This window comes from Pinus tabuliformis, chromosome 1_1 (genome assembly GCF_031772625.1).
Source record: "Pinus tabuliformis cultivar Carrire ecotype Pingquan chromosome 1_1, CPIR1, whole genome shotgun sequence".
Classification (NCBI taxonomy): domain Eukaryota; kingdom Viridiplantae; phylum Streptophyta; class Pinopsida; order Pinales; family Pinaceae; genus Pinus; species Pinus tabuliformis.
Window position 1 is genome coordinate 713309474 of NC_142297.1, and position 22103 is coordinate 713331576.

Below are 22103 nucleotides of genomic sequence, written 5' to 3' on the forward strand. Positions count from 1 at the left end.
TCTCATGTGCTGATAAGAAAGAGCTAAGCCAAACCTTTAAGACAATGTCAACTGGGCCATCATATCGGATGGGACTCCTACACCCAAGGGTGTGAGGTCTGGTTGTGACTTCATACCGGGGATATCCCCTGAATGTTGGCAGGTCCAACACTGTCAACATGGGGACAAGATTGAGCTTTCTCAATATGTTAATTAATGAGCTCGTTGGTGACAATATTGAGCTTTTTAAACCTCTATGTTATTCAAGAGTGAGGTAATTTTCATATACTATTCTAAATATTATATATGATTGAAACTATCCTCACTAATGCACATTAACATATATATATTTTATGAATCTTTCATTCATAGTCCTTCTAGTTTGGTGTATTATATAACTATGGAGCAACAACAGGTTCAAGAGTTTTTTGCATCGAGTTGTGAATATAGTAAAGAAAGAAAATGATGTTCATTTTCATTTGGTAGCATTCCTTCGAAATAACAACATAATGCTTTCAAATATGTGTAGAAGGATGGTGTGTGGAGAAAGGAAAATAAACCTCCACACTTCTACATAACGAGGAATGGCCCTAACCAAATCAATTCCTCCACGAATAGAGGCATTTCCTACATGTAAATATCGAACATAGATAACATCAAGACAAACATCAATTGCAATTTCTCTCGAAGTCAAGATTCAAATATCTAAGGGATTTCTGATAAATATTCATGGTGAAAGAAAAATCCATGGAGAGAGAGGAAGAAGAGTCCAATTACTTAGCATCAAGGAATATGCCTTCAATACCCTTCTCTGCTCCTCCCACCATGACCTAATGTGCACTCTCGCTTTCACTCTGCTCCTCCCACCATGACCTACTGTGCACTCTCGCTTTCACCCTGCTTCTCCCTTTGTCTTTTGCAACTCTTGTGCTATGTCAGATGCCCAACCCTTTGGTACTTTATATATCTAGTCATGAATTCTTTTGTATGATCACTAAATCGATTGAGCTGATAACCCTAGAATTGAGGTGTTTTCAACAGCTCCTGATGGTGAACAGAGTTTTTGAATTTTGGATGTTGTCCATTGCTGTGGTGGTGTACACGATGACCTCCATCTACATGGCCAACGATGTTTCCCCTGTGAACACTTTAATAGTCATTACCATCTTTTGGAAACCTCTAGTAGTAACTCTCCTCTAGTTTTTTACAATTGTTTTGGCCCATACCACAGTCTATATATTGGTCTTCTTCCTCCTTATGTACATTGTGGGATTCAATGAATATGTGAATTTAGGAGAGTTCCTTTTCACTTCAATTCTGATACTCCCCTTATTCTTCTATGTCTTGATGGCATTGTTGTCATTCATGGAAAAGGAGCAAAAACAAGCATTAATGTTTGTGATCAAGGCAAAGAAGCAGAAAAATTGTAGCAAGGCATTGTTTTTATTTGGCAAAGGAGTAGTAGCAAGCATGTATGTTTGTTATTAAGGAAAATAAGCAACGAGAGAGAAGCAAAGTTGTGATGGAAAAATAACAACAAAAGACATGATGACAAAGGAGCAACAAAAAAGGAGCAAATGCAGAGGAGAAATAACAAGATCAACAAATTTATGCAATGGAGAAGATGTAATACTTGTTGGTTTCTTAGCACATGTTGAGAAGTGTTAATGCATAAGCTCATGTTGATAAATTAGTGAGACGGATGTGTTCAAGACATATGTTGATGATAGATGTTGGCTTGTTTAGGTTGCTATATGCATATAATAGTTGAGTTGAATTGGTGTGATTAAAGGCAAAGGCAAAACTCCATGAGAGAAAAGGCAAGACTCCATGGAAAACAAGGAAAGACTCAAGGCTGTCGAGGTAATGGCATGAAGAAGAAGTAATACAAGATGTTGTAGAACAAATATATGGCTTTGGAGAGTGATGCATTACTTTCATATGTTGCATGCATATTGCTTAAGTGGGAGAGTGAATGTCTTACATATGTGTTATGATGTTGTAATGTGTTTGTTGCTTACATATGTTGGCATTATGTTTGTGTATCTAATCATTATAGGTGCCTAAAAATAATATTTGAGCACTTATCTGTTCTATAATATTAAAAATATAAATAGTTTGGAAACAAAGGAGTGGAAGGAAAATGTTCAAGTATGTTCACTTCATATTCTTATGTAGAACACAAGCAGCCAACACACTATCTTTATAAAATATATGATTTTTGAAGGAAGCAGAGTTAGAGAGTTAGAAAGCATGCGAGAGATGACTATTCATGGGTTATTTAGCACATATGAAGTTGAAGTGAAGCATATTTGAAGGGGAGAAGAGGAAAAGATAAGGATGGAGATATGCAGAATTGATGACCAGGTAAAACAACATGTTGTTTCTTGTATGTATCCAAGGATTGTAGTCTCCTTTCAAGTTGGAGCTTAATAAAGAACAAGTTGTATCCTGTTGAGGTAGGAGCCTCCTGTGGGTTGTAGCCTGCAAAAAACCTTTGGGAGTTGGAGCTTCCTTGCACGTTGTAGCTTGCATAAAAAATGAGTTACCGACCTCTTATAGGTTGTATCCTATAGAAAATCATATGTAATAAGGGAGTAGGAGCTTGCATTTTCATCACAACATTAACAAATAATGGTTGTCTCCCTTTATGGGTTTTAACTTATATCTGGTGTCCATATGTGTTGATGTTATGTGTTTATATGATGTTTTGGATTACTTATTACTTGTTGTTCACATATTCAATAGGTTGGTCATTATGCATTAATATTCTCATTTAAAATCTCAATTAATATATTAAAAAAATAATAATTAATGTCCATGAATGTACTAAACTAATTCACCCTCCCCCCTCTCAGTTTAGTCAAGTTTTCATATGTACTTATGTCTATAAACATGATCTAGTACCTAGCAAGTGTTACATCTATGCTGCAGGAGAAATATTATAGTTTGGATTCCATACGAAAGAGGAGGTGCATCATCAAGTGAAAACAAACAATGGTTTTGTATTTTTTTATGCTTTACCTAATATTTAGCCAAGGTGTTGGAATTTTTTGGTATGCAGCCACTAAGCTAGAGAGTCTTCAGCCCATGAAATATAGAGCCACGATATATTTATTCCACGGTCATGTTGCTGTCGCTTTTTAGATCCCGGTTTGCTAGTCACAAAATCGTAGTGAATAGGCCTACTTTTTTCACTTAGTGGGTTCAACTACTAGAGGAAGCTTGCATTATGTTCAACATTACAATGAAATTGGTTACAATGAGTATTATTCTAGGTAGCATTGACTAGGTGAATTGTCATCACCTTCAATAGCTCAATGTTCCCTTTGAATGCAAAGGTCTCCTATGAAAACATATTATAGAAATTTTGTCCACATCAATGAATATGCCATGCCCATACATACCAACATGAAAGCATAAATACTTTCTCCAAGGGCAAGAGGTAATTTCAATTGGTTTAAATCTCCAAGAGCAAGATTCAAATGTCCAAGAACAAGATTCCAAATTATGTTTGTCCAATTTCAATTGGAAATCCAACCTTGACTCCGAGAGAAATTGAAATTGATGTTTGTCCTGATGTTATCTACATTTGATGTTATTTACATGTAGGAAATTACTTTATCTGTGAAGGGATTTAGTTGGTTCGATCTTGACCTTTTTATGAAAAATGCGAAGGTGTGGGAGTATAGAGGTTTATGTTTCTTTCTCTGCACACCATAATTCTGTACATATTTGAAAGTGTTATGTTATCATTTTGAATCAAGGAAATTGATTTGGTTGGTTCCTGACCTCGTTATGTGGAAGAAAGGAGTCAAATGGAAATGCGGAGTGCGGAAGAAACTTTCTATTTTCTTCCTCCGCACCTCCATACATGTGGTGGTGATGTACACAGCAACTTCCATCTATAGAGCCAATGATTTTTCCCTCGCGAAAACTTTGACCATCACCACTAGGTTTTGGAACCGCCTGGCAATAACTCTCCTTTATTTTTTTGTAGTCGTCTTTTCCCATACCATGTTCTATATATTGGTCTTCTTCCTTCTTGTGTAAATTGTAGGATTTTATGAATATGTGAATTCAAGAGAGTTTATTTTCACTTCAATTTTGATAGTCACCTTCTTATTATGTGTCCTTATGTATATAAACATGATCGGGTACCTAGCTAGCATTACATCTATGTTGCAGGAGAAATATTATAGCCTGGTTTCCATGTGGAAGAGGAGGCACCTCATCAAGGGAAAATGTATAATGGTTTATTTTTTATTTATGCTTTACTTCATGTTTAGCCAAGGTATTGGACCTTTTTTGGTATGATATTTCTAAGCTAGAGAGTCGTCAGGGCATGTGGATAGTGAAAAGGGCAGTGCATGCGCCATTCCTGGGTGCAATATTATACTTGGTTATGATTTGGGGCCTAGTGATGAAAACCGAGTTGTAGTTTGCGTGCCATTAGGGGAATTTTGAGGTCTAAAATGGGCCTCCTAAGGAAACTATAAAATAATAGTGGAAATAATAAAATAAGATTGGATTACATCATCAAATTTTAGATGGAAAAAAAAAACTATTTTTTCAACTCGTATTTTCAACTTATCTCCTTATGGGTTTACTCAAATTTTGAGTAGTAACACTCGTTTGATGTAAAATTTGATTCTTAATCTAAGGAGTACCCATGTTGCATACTTTTGATGAACCCTGCTACATGAAAAATGAGAAATACATGGAAAATGTGATTGCAATCACATTTTTTCATGTATTTCTCATTTTTCGTGTAGCAGGGTCCATCGAAAGTATGCAACATGGTACTCCTTGGATTAGGAATCAAATTTTGCATCCAACAAGTACTCTCACTCTAAATTTGAGTAAAACCTTAGGGAGATCAATTGAAAATACGAGTTGAAAAAGTAGTTTTATTATTTTATTATACTTAAACTTTTTACCTTTTTACTCCAAAAATGGTGAATCATCCCCCATGGTTGACATTATCATCTTGAATCCTATTGGTTCTTATAAAGTTTATTTTGGTTGTACATTTTTCTTAGGAGGCCCATTTTAGACCTCAAAATTCCCCTAATGAAATGGAACTGACATTAAAGCATAAATACTTTCTCTGAGAGAAAGAGGCAATTGTAGTTAATTCAAATCTCCAAGAGAAAGATTCCAATTGATGTGTGTCCAATTTAATTTGGAAATCCAACCTCGATTTTGAGAGAAATTTCAATTGATGTTTGTCTTGATGCTATATACATTCAATGTTATTTACATGTAGGAAATGCTTATGTCCATTCAAGGATTGATTTGGATTGGGCCTAGCCTTGTTATGTGAAGTGCAGAGGTATGGGGGTGTGGAGGTTTATGTTCCTTACTTCGCACACCATCCTTTTGTACATATTTGAAAGCATTATGTTTTCATGTCGAAGAAAGGGAATTGATTTTGCTAGGGCCTAGCCTCATTATGATAAATAAAGGAGTCAAATGGAAATGACGAGTGTGGAAGAAAATTTCAATGTGCTTCCTCCACACCTCCATAGATAACTATCACAAGCACTAGCGAAGCCATATATCAAACAAAACATAAATCACTATAGGCCATAAATACTAATAGTTGCAAAAGGACATAATAGGTATTATGAACATATATAGTACAAAAAGATAATATACTTATAGTTATATTAGCACAAGTTAAATATTTAGATATAATCCTAATTAACAGAAAATAAAGTTTTTATAAGATACATTAGCAACATATAGCACTCAAAAAATTCCATGCCTCAATCCAGAGCTAAATCTTCACACAGAAACACATCCAAACATATCAATAGTCCAACATAGTATGATGTGTTAAGATCGCTTTCCCTTGCTTGTGATTTGCAATGAGTGTAGAAATTTGAATAATATAACACTTATTCACAGAGATTATCCTGATTATACACTATTTGCAGAATGCATGCATAATACATAACCTCCTCTACCATTGATCATCAATTTGCAGAATTAAAAAAACAATCGCATGCGCACATTGAAACATCAATCACATATATCAACACAGTATGTAATGGGGAAAGCATACAGCTGAAAACCCCAAACTATTTGTATATTATAATGATAGAGAACATGTAACAATACATAGTACAATACTCCTCACAAGTACTCAGTAATATCTCCACATGCTACACACAAACTAGCTCAGATCTGAACAAGTCACGGGTTCAAATCTCCTCCACTGTTTGCTTGCCTCTACTGTGCAATCCAAGTTGAGAATAGATCAGATCCAAGTTAAAATTCCCCTTGGCTTGTGTTGTGCAATCCTCATTGGCAATCTCAATCAATGATTGTGCAAATCTCATGCACAACTATAGTCACAACTGATAGTAGTCTCACCCTTTCACCCACCTCTAACACTTGTCTCCACTGAACTGTCCATGCACTAAGTTAACTGATGTATTCTTTAGTTGATTTATGAGTTAATAACTAGTGAATTAATTAATAATTAATTCACATCACTCATCACTAGTGTATTTGGCAGTTAGACTAAATACAACTAGTTCAACTAAGTCAAACTGAACACAACTCCATCAACTCCTCAATCAACTCCACCAAACTCAATCACTTGAGTTCTAACTGAAGTCCATCATGCAATAGCTCAACTAACCCATAGTAAAAGTGCATTTCCTTCTGGCAGTTGCATGTGCCACATCCGTAGCTTGAATTGAAGTGCTGCAAGAGGATAAGATAATGTTTATAGTCCAAATATTATTAAGAGCTAATAATATTCGACTGTTCTATTTTTTGACTGGAAGTCTAAAAATAGACTCCGCCCATATTTCTAAAAATAAAGATCCATCTATTTTTACCAACATGACCAACCATCCATAAATAGCATCCTGCAACTCATAGACCATGATCCATATGTCTAAAAATAGACTTTGCGCCAAAAATAGCTTGCGGGCCCACTTAGTGAAGGCGACTTCTTTTCACCAAGCTCCATCATCTTGTTGCATTTTCAACACTCCCTCTCAACAAGATATGGATTATCTGCAACCCTTATCCTGCCTCTGTGGTATTCAAATTTTCTCCTAGTGAGCACCTTTGTCAAGATATCAGCATCCTGATCCTCTGTGGGAATGTATGAAGGTAACATGATTCTCCGCTACACACAATCTCTGATATGATGGTACCTGATGTCGATGTGCTTGGATCTATCATGAAATACTGGATTATCCGAGAGTTTAATGCAACTCTGGTTATCACAATAAATCACAGTAGGCTCCAAGTGTGACCCGAACAACCCGACCAGGATCTTCCTCATCCATATAGCCTCGCATGCAGCCAAACTTGCTGCCATATACTCGGCTTCTATTGAAATGAGTGCCACGGATCTCTACTTCCTGCTGTACCAAGAAACTACTGTCGACCCAATACTAAAGATCCCTCCAAATGTGCTCTTTCTGTCCATTGGGCTCCCTGCCCAATCTGCATCCGTGAAGCCACATAGCTTCACCTCATCCTCCTATCTGTACCACAATCCATATTCCGATGTGCCTCTGAGATAACGCAATACATGCTTGCTTGCCTTCCAGAAGAGCTTGTTTGGCTTAACCATAGCTTGTGAAATCTGGTTAACAACATAGCATATATCAGGTCCTGTATTGACCAGATACATAAGCGACCCCACCAATTGTCGATAAACAGTGGCATCCACTACCTCCGCTGAAGTAGCATCCTCCTTCCTCCAACCTCTAGAAAGAGGAGTATCAACGGGCTTGCAACCATGCATGCTGAACTTCTCTAGTATCTCCCGGGCATACTTACCTTGAGAAACAAATAGTTCATCACTGCGCTGCCAAATTTCCAATCTCAGGAAATAATGAATGAGGCCCAAGTCCTTCATCTCAAACTCTCTAGCAAGATCCTCCTTGCATGAAAGTATCAACAACTCATCTCCCGTCAAAATAAAATCATCTACATAAAGTACAATGATTAGCAACTTACCCTCCACCACAATCTGGTATAGTTTAGGATCCGCCTTACTCTTGGAGAATCCAAGTTCGGTGAAATAACTGTCTATCCATGTGTACCAAGCACGAGGTGCTTGTTTCAACCCATACAACGCTCTCTTGAGCTTGCACACATGCGACTCACTGCTGAAAATATCGAAACCTTTGGGCTGCTCTATGTACACCTCCTCCTCAATGACTCCGTTGAGGAACGTAGTCTTCACATCCATCTGATGGATGTGCCACCCCATTTGTGCTAAGAGAGCAAGAATTTTCCGTATGGAAGAATACCTTGCAACAGGTGCAAAGGTATCCTTATAATCGATCCCCTCTATCTGTGAGAAGCCTCGGGAAACAAATCTTGCCTTGTACTTCTCCACACTCCCGTCAGCTGCCTACTTCACTTTGTAGATCCATCTCGAACCCACCACTGATTTCCCCTCCGGTCTTGGGACAATCTCCCATGCGCTGTTTCAGACAATTGAATCATACTCTTCCATCATGGAATCTACCCATGCAGGATCCTCCACAGCTTCCTCGAAAGAGGATGGCTCAGTCATGACACATTTTCTCACAAGAGCCACGTATCCAGTGCACCGATCAGGTGACTGTCTCTGCCTACGCTATGCTATAGGTGGTCATACAACCTTCTTTGCATCTTGAGCCAGTCGCTCAGCTTCTGTAGTGCACTTTTGCCCTCCGATGGTTGGCGCTGCATGAGTGGTCTTTTCCACTCCATGAAATTCATCTTGTGGCTGATCCACAACCTGAAGCTCATCCTTAGGAACTAATAGCTCCTCATTTGCATGCAAATGTGGCTCCCTCTCAAGTGAACACTTCATGGATTTATCCTCCTGAAATTTGATATCCCATCGCACAACAGTCTTGTGACTGTTTGGAAAATACACACAATAGTTGTCGGGTGTATCAGTGTACCCCACAAATATCCCAACCTCTGCGGTCGACTCCAGCTTCTTCCTGGCATCCTTCGTCACATGCATGTAAACAGGAGAACCAAAAATCCTCAAATGGGAAATATCAGGCCTCTTACCAGAATAAGCCTCCTCGGGTGTACTCATGCCAAGTATCTTGTGAGGACAATGATTTTGCACATATACTGCAGTATTGCATGCATCTGCCCACAAGTGAAGGGGTAGGCCCTGATCATGTAACATCACCCGTGCAGTACCCACGATCGTTCTATTCTTTCACTCAGCAACCCCGTTCTGCTGTGGGTTATGGGGAGCTATGAGCTCTCTTCGAATCCTTTTTGCGCTGCAGAAGTCCTTGAACTCGCCAGAGATGAATTCACCACCATTGTCGCTCCTAAGAGCCTTCACCTTCTTCCCCGATTCCTTCTCGACCAGTGCTTTGAACTCACAGAACTTTGAGTATGTCTCGCTCTTCTTCTGCATGAATAAGATCCAGTACTTTCGAGAGAAATCATCAACAAAGATCACATAGTACTTGTGCTTTGCTGTCGAAGCTACTGAGAAAGGTCCACACACGTCTATGTGAATTCTCTCAAGGATCGTCATGGTGCGACTATCCTTCTCGTGAAAGGTGGTTTTCATAAATTCTCCCAAAGTACACCCCTTGCACTGATATTACTGCGCAAGAGTGCCTTTAGGAAGCCCAGTAGAAAGCTGCTGCAGTATCTTCAAGGCTCCATGGTGAAGGTGGCCCAATCTCTGGTGCCACAGCTCGCCAACATCCCGGCTCACCAATCCTTCTACCTTGCATGCCATTGCTGCGCAACCATCTACATGAAATTGATAAAGGTTCTTGACTCAAACCCCTATCTTCCAGGTTTCTCCAGTTGTCTTACTGCGTAGGAAAGCCTTTCCCTTGCTGAAGACAACATCATATCCGTTGTCTTCTAACATCGCCACAGAGATAAGATTCTTCTTCAATCCTGGAACATGCATTACTTCCTTCAATATGAAGGGTTTACCAGACTCCCTCTCAAAGGAAATGGTACCGATACCGGTCGCACTGTATCTACCATCATCGCCCATCTCGATGTGCACTCCAAGATATTTCTCATCCAGATCAGAAAAAAAATCTCGATCTCCTGTCATGTGATAAGACGCACCACTGTCCAAGAGCCATACCGATCCCATCACACTTGATACCAAGCATGCAATCAGTGAAAAATCCAGCTCAAACTGCGAGGCTAAGGCCTCTCCCGCTGCAGATCCAGCAGCTTGCTTATTTTTCTTCTTCTGCGGACAATTTGTGGCATAATGTCCATGCTGGTGACAGTGAAAGCACTTCACCTTGGACATGTCCTGCTTCTTTCCTTTCACACCGGAATGAGAATCTTTCTTCTTCTTCCCCTTCTTTTCTTTAGCAACCAAAGCACAATTTTTTTCATCAGATGCCTTTGATGAAGATTCGTCCCTAGTATTCCGCCTGATCTCCTGTTGCACAAGATCAGACCAAAGTCTCTCCCATCCTGGCAATTTCTCCTGACCATTGACAGAGTCCTGATAGGAATGCCAACTCTTCAGAAGACCAAGGAGAGCCAAGCTCACCAAGTCCTCATCATCGACAGTCACCCCCACACTTCCCAGCTCATCTCGGCATTGGGTGAACTTCATGAGATACTTGGGCATACTGTCTCCTTTCTCACACTTAATGTTTCTGAGTTTATCCTTGAGCACCAACTTCCTCTGGTCGCTCTTGCTTTGGAATAAATTTGTCAACGCTTTCCACATCAAGTATGGAGAAGCCTTTCCATTCATGTTGGATACAATGTGATCCTTCACACCCTCCAACAGAATCCTTCGACACTTTGTTGTCTTCTTTTGCCAAGCCTCAACTTGAACAACTTCAGTAGGCTTTGGGACCTCAGTGTCTATGAACTCCTTCAACCCATTGTCATCTAACACCGCCTCCATCCTATATTTCCATGCAATATAATTCGAGCTGCCTTCAAGGGCATACTCCAATCGCAATCCGTTGAAAGACATTTCAACTTCGACACCAAGAAAACACTGCTGCAAATTCGAATTCCACCAGCTCAAAACTCAACCGCTTCTGATCTAAAATTCGTGAGAACAAAGTATTTCTCGTACAGAGATTGACTGTATGGGCATTTACCGGATATCTCACCTTCCAAAAGAAGGATGAATCCATAGGCTACCTGGCCTGATTACAGACTCTACCTGAAGAAATAAAATGTAATCACTTTCTGAATAATAGATTTGATGATCAACTTCGCTTTGATACCATGTAGAAATTTGAATAATATAACACTTATTCACAGAGATTATCCTGATTATACACTATTTGTGGAATGCATTCATAATACATAACCTCCTATACCATTGATCATCAATTTGCTGAATTAAAAAAACAATCTCATGCGCACATTGAAACATCAATCACATATATCAACACAGTATGTAATGGGGAAAGCATACAGCTGAAAACCCCCAGCTATCTGTATATTATAATGATAGAGAACATGTAACAATACATAGCACAATACTCCTCACAAGTACTCAGTACTATCTCCACATTCTACACACAAACTAGCTCAGATCTGAACAAGTCACGGGTTCAAATCTCCTCCACCGTTTGCCTGCCTCTACTGCGCAATCCAAGTTGAGAATAGATCAGATCCAAGTTCGAATTCCCTTGGCTTGTGTTGCACAATCCTCATTGGCAATCTCAATCAATGATTGTGCAAATCTCATGCACAACTATACTCACAACTGATAGTAGTCTCACCCTTTCACCCACCTCTAACACTTGTCTCCACTGAACTGTCCATGCACTGAGTTAATTGATGTATTCTTTAGTTGATTTATGAGTTAATAATTAGTGAATTAATTAATAATTAATTCACATCACTCATCACTAGTTTATTTGGTAGTTAGACTAAATACAACTAGTTCAACTAAGTCAAACTAAACACAACTCCATCAACTCCTCAATCAACTCCACCAAACTCAATCACTTGATTTCTAACTGAAGTCCATCATGCAATAGCTCAACTAAGCCATAGGAAAAGCATATTTCCTTTTGGCAGTTGCATGTGCCACATCCGTAGCTTGAACTGAAGTGCTGCAAGAGGACAAGATAATGTTTATAGTCCAAATATTGTTAAGAGCTAATAATATTCGACTATTCTATTTTTTGACTGGCAGTCTAAAAATAGACTCCGCCCATATGTCTAAAAATAGAGGTCCATCTATTTTTACCAACATGGCCAATCATCCATAAATAGAATCCTGCAACTCATAGACTATGATCCATATGTCTAAAAATAGACTTTGCGCCAAAAATAGCCTGTGGGCCCACTTAGTGAAGTCGACTTCTTTTCACTAAGCTCCATCATCTTGTTGCATTTTCAACAATGACTTGCATAAGTCTGTAACAATGAAATCTTTCATTGCATGGATTTTTCATTGTGTGGTGAAGCTTACAAAGAAATTCTTTCATTGTGCTAAGGAAGCTTCCTCTGCACAATGAAAGATTTTATTGTAAGCTTTGTTGCACAATGAAACAATAGAAAAAGTCAAAGAAGTGCAAAGTGCAGAGGTGAATTTCATTGTGTGGAATGCAGAGGTGTAGAGGAGGTGTGTGCAGAGGTGAGTATAATGATAGATCGAGAAACAAAACATTCTAGAATAATGAAAAAACGTGGACCTGCACTACCTTAATCAATTAATTAATGATAGAGGTGGGAATTATGTTGTGTTATAGATATTAGTCTTTTTGATGGGATTGGGAAACAAATAGTTTACATAAAAAAATTATTAACATGAAAATCATAATATAATTTGACATGGATATCAATGAATGTCATATTAGTTCGATTTGTTAAAGTTTTGTAAATTTCACATTTGAACAATATTTATAAACTATTCTTTCAATACAATGTCAATCTTGAGAAATAAATGATAATGAATTCTCAGAGAAACAATCCAAACTTATTAAATATTGATATTTGAATAGTATATTTTTTTAAAATGACTCATAAGATTAACTTTGTGATGAATATATCCTAATTGTTACAAGATACTGAAAGGCATTGGAAATGTATTGGAGACATTTTTTATGTACTCTTAACAAAATTCATAGGATGATAGAAGATAATTATTGGATAATAGGAAAATACTTTAATATAATAAATTCTTTAAGTAAAAAGTATTGAGAAATCTATGGCGGCTAGATTAGGGTGATTTCCCTTTTACTTTGACAACTGCTTGTGATGTTATTTTACTGAAACATGATGTACTTGTAATTAACTTCTTCATCACTTGATTATTATAATGTTCTTCACATCAAATAACTACCAAATTGTGAAGATCAATAGAACAAATGGACACAAGATGTAGGATGCTAGTCAGGGCCAAAACCTCTCATGGAGAGGAAAACCCATAAGTAATTCTTCTCTTCTTATAGAAACTTCAAATGACAAATTCCAATACCCTTTAGACCCAAGACAAATACCCCTCCAAGACCAATTAAACCCTCTCTTGTTGAAATTTCCTTTCAAAAATTCAAACCAAGTCAAACTATTCCAAAATTGTTGCAACTTCACTCTTAATCATAAGTTTGTACCTGCAACTTCTTGATTGCATATTTTGGCCTTATTGCAAAAACCCTTAATTCGCACATGTGGGTGAAATAATTATCCTTCTTACTTTTCTTGGAGAGATTATTCTTCCTTGGTAAATTGGCTTCCAAACTTGATCCTTTGAATCCAAACTTCAACCTTTTATGATGACTGTAATTCTGGTATTGCTGCAACAAATTGATGCCCTAGTTCATCGCACGTGTAAGAGAGAATGATAGAGAAATTTCAGATTTCCGTTCTTCTTGTTATTTCTTTATCTTCTCTTGCTATTTTATTCTTTTCTTTCTTTTCTTCTTGAGATCAAAATTTCTTGGATGCTCTCATCAAATGAGGTCGAATAGCCCTTAATGAGGTCGACTTCATCTCTATAGGCTGACTTGTTCTTTTGTAGGCCGAGTTGGTCTTGGAGGGAAACTTTTAACGATTTTGACTTAAAATAATTATTTTTACATGATAAAAAATGCTCAATAGGGTCTATTACATATGACAATGAATCTTTTGACTTCTTGACTCTATGACAAACCCTAGAAGCACACAGTGGGTTCTTTGACCTATAAATAAATTGATTTTGAGCATGAAACCCATGCTATAAAATTATAATAAATTTTATTTTCTCTTCACATTAAATACATGAAATCAATAGTACATAGAATATTATGTATTGGTATGGGGTCCCCTGGGGTCAAATTTTATAAAGTTTTGTTAAATATTGTAAAGTATCCACATTTTGAGGAGAGGAGCATGAGTAGCACAGGTCAAGAGGAGTCAAAGGGGCCTTAGGAAGGTTAAAACCCCTTAGTTTGTTAAGAGTCAAGTTGTTTTGTGACCCGCCCATGGTTCACAGACCATGGTATTGTAATGAAGAATGATATAAAAGGCAGTCAAAGTAGAGTCATAAAGGGATTATATAGAAGAATAGTGCATGATTTGAGTCACTTTTTGTCTAGTCTATACTTGGGTGAAGGGGAAGGCTCCTGCAACTGTGTGCACGAAGACCTTGGTAAGTCTGCAGATGAGTGTGCGGGCCCCTGCAGTTGTGTATGTAGGGTTGGAAAGGACCCTAATTGAAGATCTAAACCATAATAAAGGCTGGTTTTGAAGAATTATATGTGCATCTGTGTGTCACCATTTATCTCTGAATTTACTATATTTTTGATCTGTTGAACGTAATTAATCAAGAAAAGCACTTAATAGATTTGTGAAGAAGTATATCTGTTTAATTATATGATGTTATGCATGTTTAACGCAATCGATGAAGGACATAAATCTATTAACTGTTAGTTACTGTAATTTCCAAGTCTTAAGGGTTAGGGTTCGCAAAGGTCAAGATAAGGCCCTAAGTTTGAAATAAACACATCACATAGTCCTTTGGATGCAGAAACCTGGTTCTAGCATCCCCCAATACTATCTTGGGTAAGACTGCAACCTGAGCTACACGGGTTGTTGTGGAAAGGGTCGATAGTGTAGAGTTTTGTTGGTTAGCACAACTAACTCTGAACATGGGTCCAACCCCCTCAAGCCAAAAAATGGTTCTATTTTCGGGGCCAAGATCTATCTGATGAATGTGTGATGTGGCACAAGTGGATACTAACTAAAAGGGAGATTGAAAAGTAGATAGATTAGAAGTTGCACGAGTTTGAAACCCAAGAAAACTGGAATTTTATCCTGTCCAAAGAAGAGTGGTTGTAGAGATATTTGTATACAAAGGAACACGAAGTTTTCTTTTTCTCTTTTCAATGCAAATTATATGAATGGTTGGCTAAATTGGCGGATGGTCAACCTACCTGGAAGTTGGATAACCCCATTGTGTGGAATCTAGAGTTAGTGAAGTGCCTGGAAGGATTAGAAAACAAGATCGTGAAGGTTGTTGATTATTGGATCGATAACATTTTGGGTGGATTTATTACTAAGTTTGCGATTGACACGTCTGTCAGTTATAGCGAAGCTGAACACTGGTTCTTTAAAGGACCAAGAGGTAAGTATCTAAAGTCTCTGAAAACTTGGATTAAAATGCTATTGTGCGAGAAATAGGTTATGCCATTAAATTGATGTTTAGACAAGACTTGACGGGAGCTACGCGAAGTGGGAGACCATTCAGAAGAGATCTAGATGCAAGTGCTGAGTATAGTCCTATGTTGGGAGCATATGATGTTGGGTGTGGAGCCTGATTATCTTCTGTATTCAAAGGTATCGCTACATTGGACCCCAGTTCGTAATGGGGCGGCAATGCCGCCCATAAAATATTCGTTGCAAGGGGGGTTGAGGGGGGTTGGTTGCAACCTTTGGGAGCCTCCCTCGCGGGGGGATCAGGGGAAGCGCCCCCGAAGCTAAAAATAGATGTAAAATTGCCTTGTAAAATGTTGTAGTTTCGTAGTCAATCTGGGTGGTTCATTAGGTAGAGATCTGACAATAGAAGCTATGTTTAATTTAGGGTTTTTTTTTTCCCTAGAAGGCAACCCCTTGCTATATATGAGGGAATTGTATTGCGTCTATGTAAATCTGTATTCGAAGTGAGGAAGAGCGATGAGATTGAGAGCGAAGAGGGAATTATAGTGGATCGTTTGTAGGTTGTATCTCTTCAGTTTGTTGGATAATATAAAATGAAGGACTGGCTGTTCCTCCGTGGACGTAGTCCAAACTGGGTGAACCACGTATATCTGTGTCTCTCTTGTTCTATGCGTTTTCTGTGTTTATATTTTTGCAATATTTTATTTGTTCCATTGCTCTGTAATACATAATTTTCTAACATATGATAGTGACGAATAAATTTATATTATGAAGACATCTCAAGGTGTACTGTAGATGATAGATCAAGGTATTGTGGTAATACCACATCCATCCAGTACTCCTCCTCCATCACCTCCAACTCACACACCTACACCTCCACCTCCATGAAGATGCCTATATTCAAGGGTATGGGAATAGAAGACCCTTATCAATTCTGGTTTGTAGTAGATGTTGTGTGGAAGTCACAACAAATAACGGATGATGATTTGAAGAAATCACAATTGGTCACAACATTTCAAGACAGGGCGTTGAGATGGTATATTAAGTATAGTACAACTCATCCAACTGCATCGTTGAAAGACACAAAATATGCATTGAATAATGAATTCAGAAAGCATAAGTCTCAAGCCTAGGCTGTGACTGAGGTCAAGGAAATTAAGCAAAAATTGAATGAAACTACATGGGATTTTGATCAAAGGTTGAAATGTTTGCCACAACAGACTAATCTATAGATCTCGGATGACCAACATAAGGATTAGTATATTGGTTCGATTTTACCTCATTTGAGATTACCATTGTCACAACAGAAGGTTGGATCGCAAGCTGAAGCACTGGAAATTAATATGAATTTGGAGGCTTCGCCTATTCAAGATACAAATATGGGAGTGCAACAGATTTAGTCGTAGTTGGCTAGCTTGCATATGGAGTTATAGGATCTAAAAAAGGGAAATAGGTCCAAATCGAGATCTGCACGCAAGTATGGTTATTAAACTGCAAAGGGCATGGTCATGACAAATATCATTACTAATTGGGGGAGGTCATATCCCCCTGAAGCCGAAAAATACCGTTGGATGAAGTACTCGAGTAGTGCCATGGTGCGTTATTTGCCATATAACATGAAAACATTCGAGAGACAACTGCCATTTGTTACATAAATTTGTATAGACTCCCTAAAAATTGTTCTGCAATTTACGTATGACTATAGGCCATGATGAGTGCAATTGTCGAAGCTATGAGCTAATGATGGAAAAAACTTCGACATATAGAGTACAGGTTGAGACGTTTCCTTGGCAGGATAAAGGTGCAACTGTAGCACGCAAAGGATTCTAGGGACGAGGAAGAGGAGGGGGGGCGGGGAGCTGGAAGAGGTCAAAGACAGATTATTTGTTACAATTGTGGAGAACCAGGCCATTTTGCACGAGATTGTTAGAACCCGACAAACCCCTCTTGTTAATATTTCCGACAGTTTGATCACGTCATAGAATATTGTCCCATGATCATCGCAAAGATGCAAGAAAAGAAGACCCAAAAACCCACTCAGAACATCCATATGATGAGATCATAATCGTGCGAGGATGGGCCCAACATTAATATAGTTACACGAAGAGGTATAGATACCGGCGAAGGTAAAGCCACAGGGAAACAACCAGAAGAAAATATATGGGTGCGTAAGGCTGCTGACAAGGATGTTGGATTTGATTTGCATAAGGAAATAGAAACATTTATGGAGGTGAAGAAGAGCTTTGCATATTTAGGAGCTTCCACATCAAATGCTTGGAGCACACTAACAGAGAAACCTAAAGAAGTCATTGGTGCATAGGAAATAGATTCTTTGGTGTTGACATCCTTCTTACATACTTGTATGAAGCTCCTAAGGGACCAAAAGGCAGTAGAGAAACTCCAAGAGGTTATAGACAACTATGATGGCAAGGGTAAATTGTTGCCTAAACAGCGTGCAGTGCATAAAGTAGACAAAGGTAAGAAGAGGAATAGTTGAGAAATGAGGTTGAATACACAAATCAGAGAATTTGAAATGGACCAAGTGATATGATGTGAATTTTTTGCCTAAACAGACTTGGAAAATAATGGGAAAGCCTACACCACAGTGGTCCCCAATCCAGCTGCGATTGACGAATCAACAAAAGATTATTCCTGTGGGGCACTTACATGGAGTAACCATAGATATTGAAGGGGCACAAGCTATAGTTGATTTTGAAGTAATCAAAATATTGGATGACAATAATCCCTATCCGGCGCTGTTACATGTCAATTTTTCACCACGACACTTGATCAATTTATGGGTCTTTTTACCATTTGCGAAAATGTTTGAATGAACTCCCTCAGAAGTCAAACAGCCCAAAATATCTTGAAGTAGATGAAAAAATTGGGGAAAATAGCTGTCACACCTTGTTAAGTTTCACCTGTGCTGATTTTTCTAGCTTTTCTTGTGCATTCACTGGAATTAACTTTGAGAACAACACAGAGCTACCCTCTGTCTACCACTATAAATCCACGTAGGTGAATTCAAGAAGGTAAAAATAAAAAGTACATTCTAGAAACATAGTTTTTCGAATATTTCCCAACTAAAAGCTTCCAGGTGATGACTATTCAAACTGTAACCCTCAGAAGGTGCATCTCAATCCCTTTTCTCATGGAAACCTAATCCCTCAATTAAGGAGTCTCATCCTCCTCTTTTGCATCTGAAAATTCTTCCACTTGGCCTATAAAATGACTACAAGGTAGAGGGATGGAGGAGGTCAGAACTCAGAGAAGATAAACTTATGTTGTTAGTTTGAGATTGTAAAGCTTTTCATCTAAGGAGGAGATCGAAGGCATTTGGGAGGGACCTCATGACATCAAGGCGAAGGTTGTAAGGCTCCTCTTTATTTTTTACCAATACAAATGAACACTTTCTCTCATTGATTTGTCTTATTGGAATGATGACTGGTTTATCATTGTTTATAACGTTTATTGAGGCAAATTCAATTCCTAATTTCCTTGATTATTAGGCTAAGTTTTGTTTGGATTACTATATTGCATGTGCTCTTGATCCTTTTATGGTCTATGATTACAGGTCTTATCAAGCATTGAGGAGCTGCATCAAATCACAATAAGGGATCTCCATCGAGCATTTTGTGAAAAAGGTAAGAAGCTCATCCATTAACCTTAATTCTTATAATTCAAAAACATCCAACTTAGGGAAAGAGGAAATTCAATTTTTGTGTAGATTTTCTTCCGGATTCATCGCATTCAATTTCTTTTTAAATCGACGTTTCGAACCAGCAATGGTGGTTCATCTTCAAGATGTGAGAGAATTAATTGAAAGACTGGTCTTATTTGCCAAATATATATAGAGATGCATGAGATGCTTAGCCGACAGGTCTTTAAATTAATTTAATTGTTCTATTTAATTGTATTTTTGTTTAATTTTATTAGTACTAATTATTTCATGTTTTAATTATATCTGCTTTAATTAATTTAAATATATTGATTTTTAAATTTATTGTTTCTTTTAATTATTTTAATTTTAATTAATTTATTAATTAAAATTGAACTACATATTTAATTAATTATTAATATTAATTGTTTATTAATTTTAATTGTCAAGATCCTATTTGTTTATGTTTTTAATTTTTAATTTGTCTTAGGATGTGCTGTCTTATTTTAATGAATTATTATTTTAATCATTTTAATTTTAATTAATTTTTAATTTAAAATTAAAATTAAAATACATATCCCTATTCTAGTTATGTTAATTAATTTTTTTAGTTAATTCAATTTTTTTTAGTTTTAATTAATTTATTAAAATTAAAATACATGTCCATGATTATTTATTAATTAACTCTTTATTTAATATGTATGATGAATTATTATTTTAATTATTTTAATCCTAAATAATTTATTAATAATTATTTAAATTCTAATTAATTTATTAATTAAAATTAAAATACATATCCATGTTAATTTATTAATTAAAATTAAATATGTATATGCCCATATACATATTTATTTATTAATTAAAATTAAATATGTATATGTATTTTAATGAATTTATTAATTAAAATTAAAGTACTCAAGGGTTGTATTTATATTTATTTGTTTTATTATTTTAACTAATTATTAATATTAATTGTTTATTAATTGTAATTGTTATGATCCTACTTGTTTCTTGTTTTAATTTTAATTTGTTTTAGGAGGCGTTGTCCTATCCTAATTGTTTTAATTAACCCTTTAGTCATTCTATTTGATGAATAGTTATTATTGTTTTGTCTTATTATAATTGATTTTACTATGTTTATATCTATTTTTGTTTTTATTTTTTTGGTTATTAAGGCTTCTTATATAATGTTTTAGGTAGATAATTTCAAATGATGATTATTGTTAAGTTATATTTTAATATGGTCAAAATGTGTTAATTTAGTTAGAGATGATTAGATTTACGGGTTAATTGGAGGAGGATTATAGTTGGGAAGGGGTAGATTTGGATGATAGGATTGGAATCTAGTTTTTGCTTATGGTCCATCCATCGTCTCTATTGAAGTTATTAGGGTGTTTGTTAATTTCTATGGCTTCTCTGAATTTCCTTATGAAGTAGTGATCACTTCTAGCTAGGAAGTTCAATTATCTTGTTGTTTCTAGTTTCCATCAAGGATCTAGGGAGATTTCTCTTGTTCGCAAGAGGGATTTGTCCGGTGTAACAAATTGGTGACTCTGCTGGGGAACGTCTCCGTTCTCATATTTTTCCTTAGTTTTTGCTTTCTGATTCTTCTGATTTATCTTGACTAGAGGCTTTATGAATTAATGACCTTTTAGAACTGTGTGGTTGATTCCTTGAATTGTTTTTTCCTGGGTTTATGTCACATGTGTTGTTTTTGTTCGCTAACAGAGTGCAATTCTACGCTAGTTTCACCTTATAAATCGGGCGCATGCACTCTGTTTTGTATTGATGACTTGCGCAAACCTTGAGAATTTTTGAAAATTTAGCTTTTTCTCTAACCCAAACTTGAGTTTTTTTTGGAAGTGCCATTATATTTGTTTGGATTGTTTAATGTCTCTTCCAAACTTATTCAATTTCTTTGTTAATATATTTTGAGAATTAGGTATCTTTGAAGAAATTTGTTAGGGTTTTTCCTGGTCGATTTGTTATTTCATCAAAACAAGATAGTTTTTCCTTTTGCTTGTGATATTCTTATTTTGTTCTATCAAATACACCAGTTAGAATTATTTTTTTGCTTATTTGTGGTCAAACTCATAGTGAATTGCAAATTAGAGTTTCTTGAGATCTAGTGCTTTTGTGAAGAAACTGTGGTCTTATTTTCTGATAAAGGAAAATTATTACATTCAATTGTGGGAATTTCTCACAATTACACTATTTTTATCATTAAATCAAAGCATTCATAGGGAAATTTTGTTTTTCTCCAACTCTCTTGATTGATTTATGTGTACTTGAAAGTTTTGAGTGATAAAAGATAAAGAGTATTTTGGTTTATTTGATATTTAGGGAAATTTGGAATTTGGTTTTTTTTTTTTCTTTGCATTTTCATTGCATTAAGATGAAATTAGTTGTTTTATAAAAGTTGGAAAAGTTGCGAGTTTTGCATTTCATTTCAGAAAAATCAAAGAAACTCTTTCTTTCCTCTAAATAGGATTTCATTGAATTTAAAAGTTTTCATTGCATTTTTGTGTGCATTAAGATTTTGAGTCGTGTCATAACATCATGAGTTTCACTTTCATCACCTATTTAGTAAATAACAAGTTAATAATACAACATTAATTAAAATTCATCTAGAATTTTACACTTTTTAGGGCTCTTGCCACCTACAGTAACTTAAGTGTAGGGCTTTGGAATAGGGAAGAAAGTAAACTTTCCAAAGCTACAAACAAACAATAGAATCTTGAGTTAGGAAGAGGAAATCCTATTATTTCCATTTTTCTCTGGGAAGCTCTTCTTGTACATGAGTTAAGCACGAGATCATGTTTAATCTGGTGAAGTGATCGTACCCACTTCATCATCTTAGATATAATAA

General features: G+C 36.6%; 2 pseudogenes; both read left to right on the forward strand.

Annotated features, from left to right (window-relative positions):
• The first annotated feature begins 813 nt into the window (after positions 1-813).
• Positions 814-1467, forward strand: LOC149215860 (uncharacterized; annotated as a pseudogene).
• A 2397-nt stretch (positions 1468-3864) lies between these two features.
• On the forward strand, positions 3865-4420 carry LOC149215861 (uncharacterized; annotated as a pseudogene).
• Positions 4421-22103: the final 17683 nt, after the last annotated feature.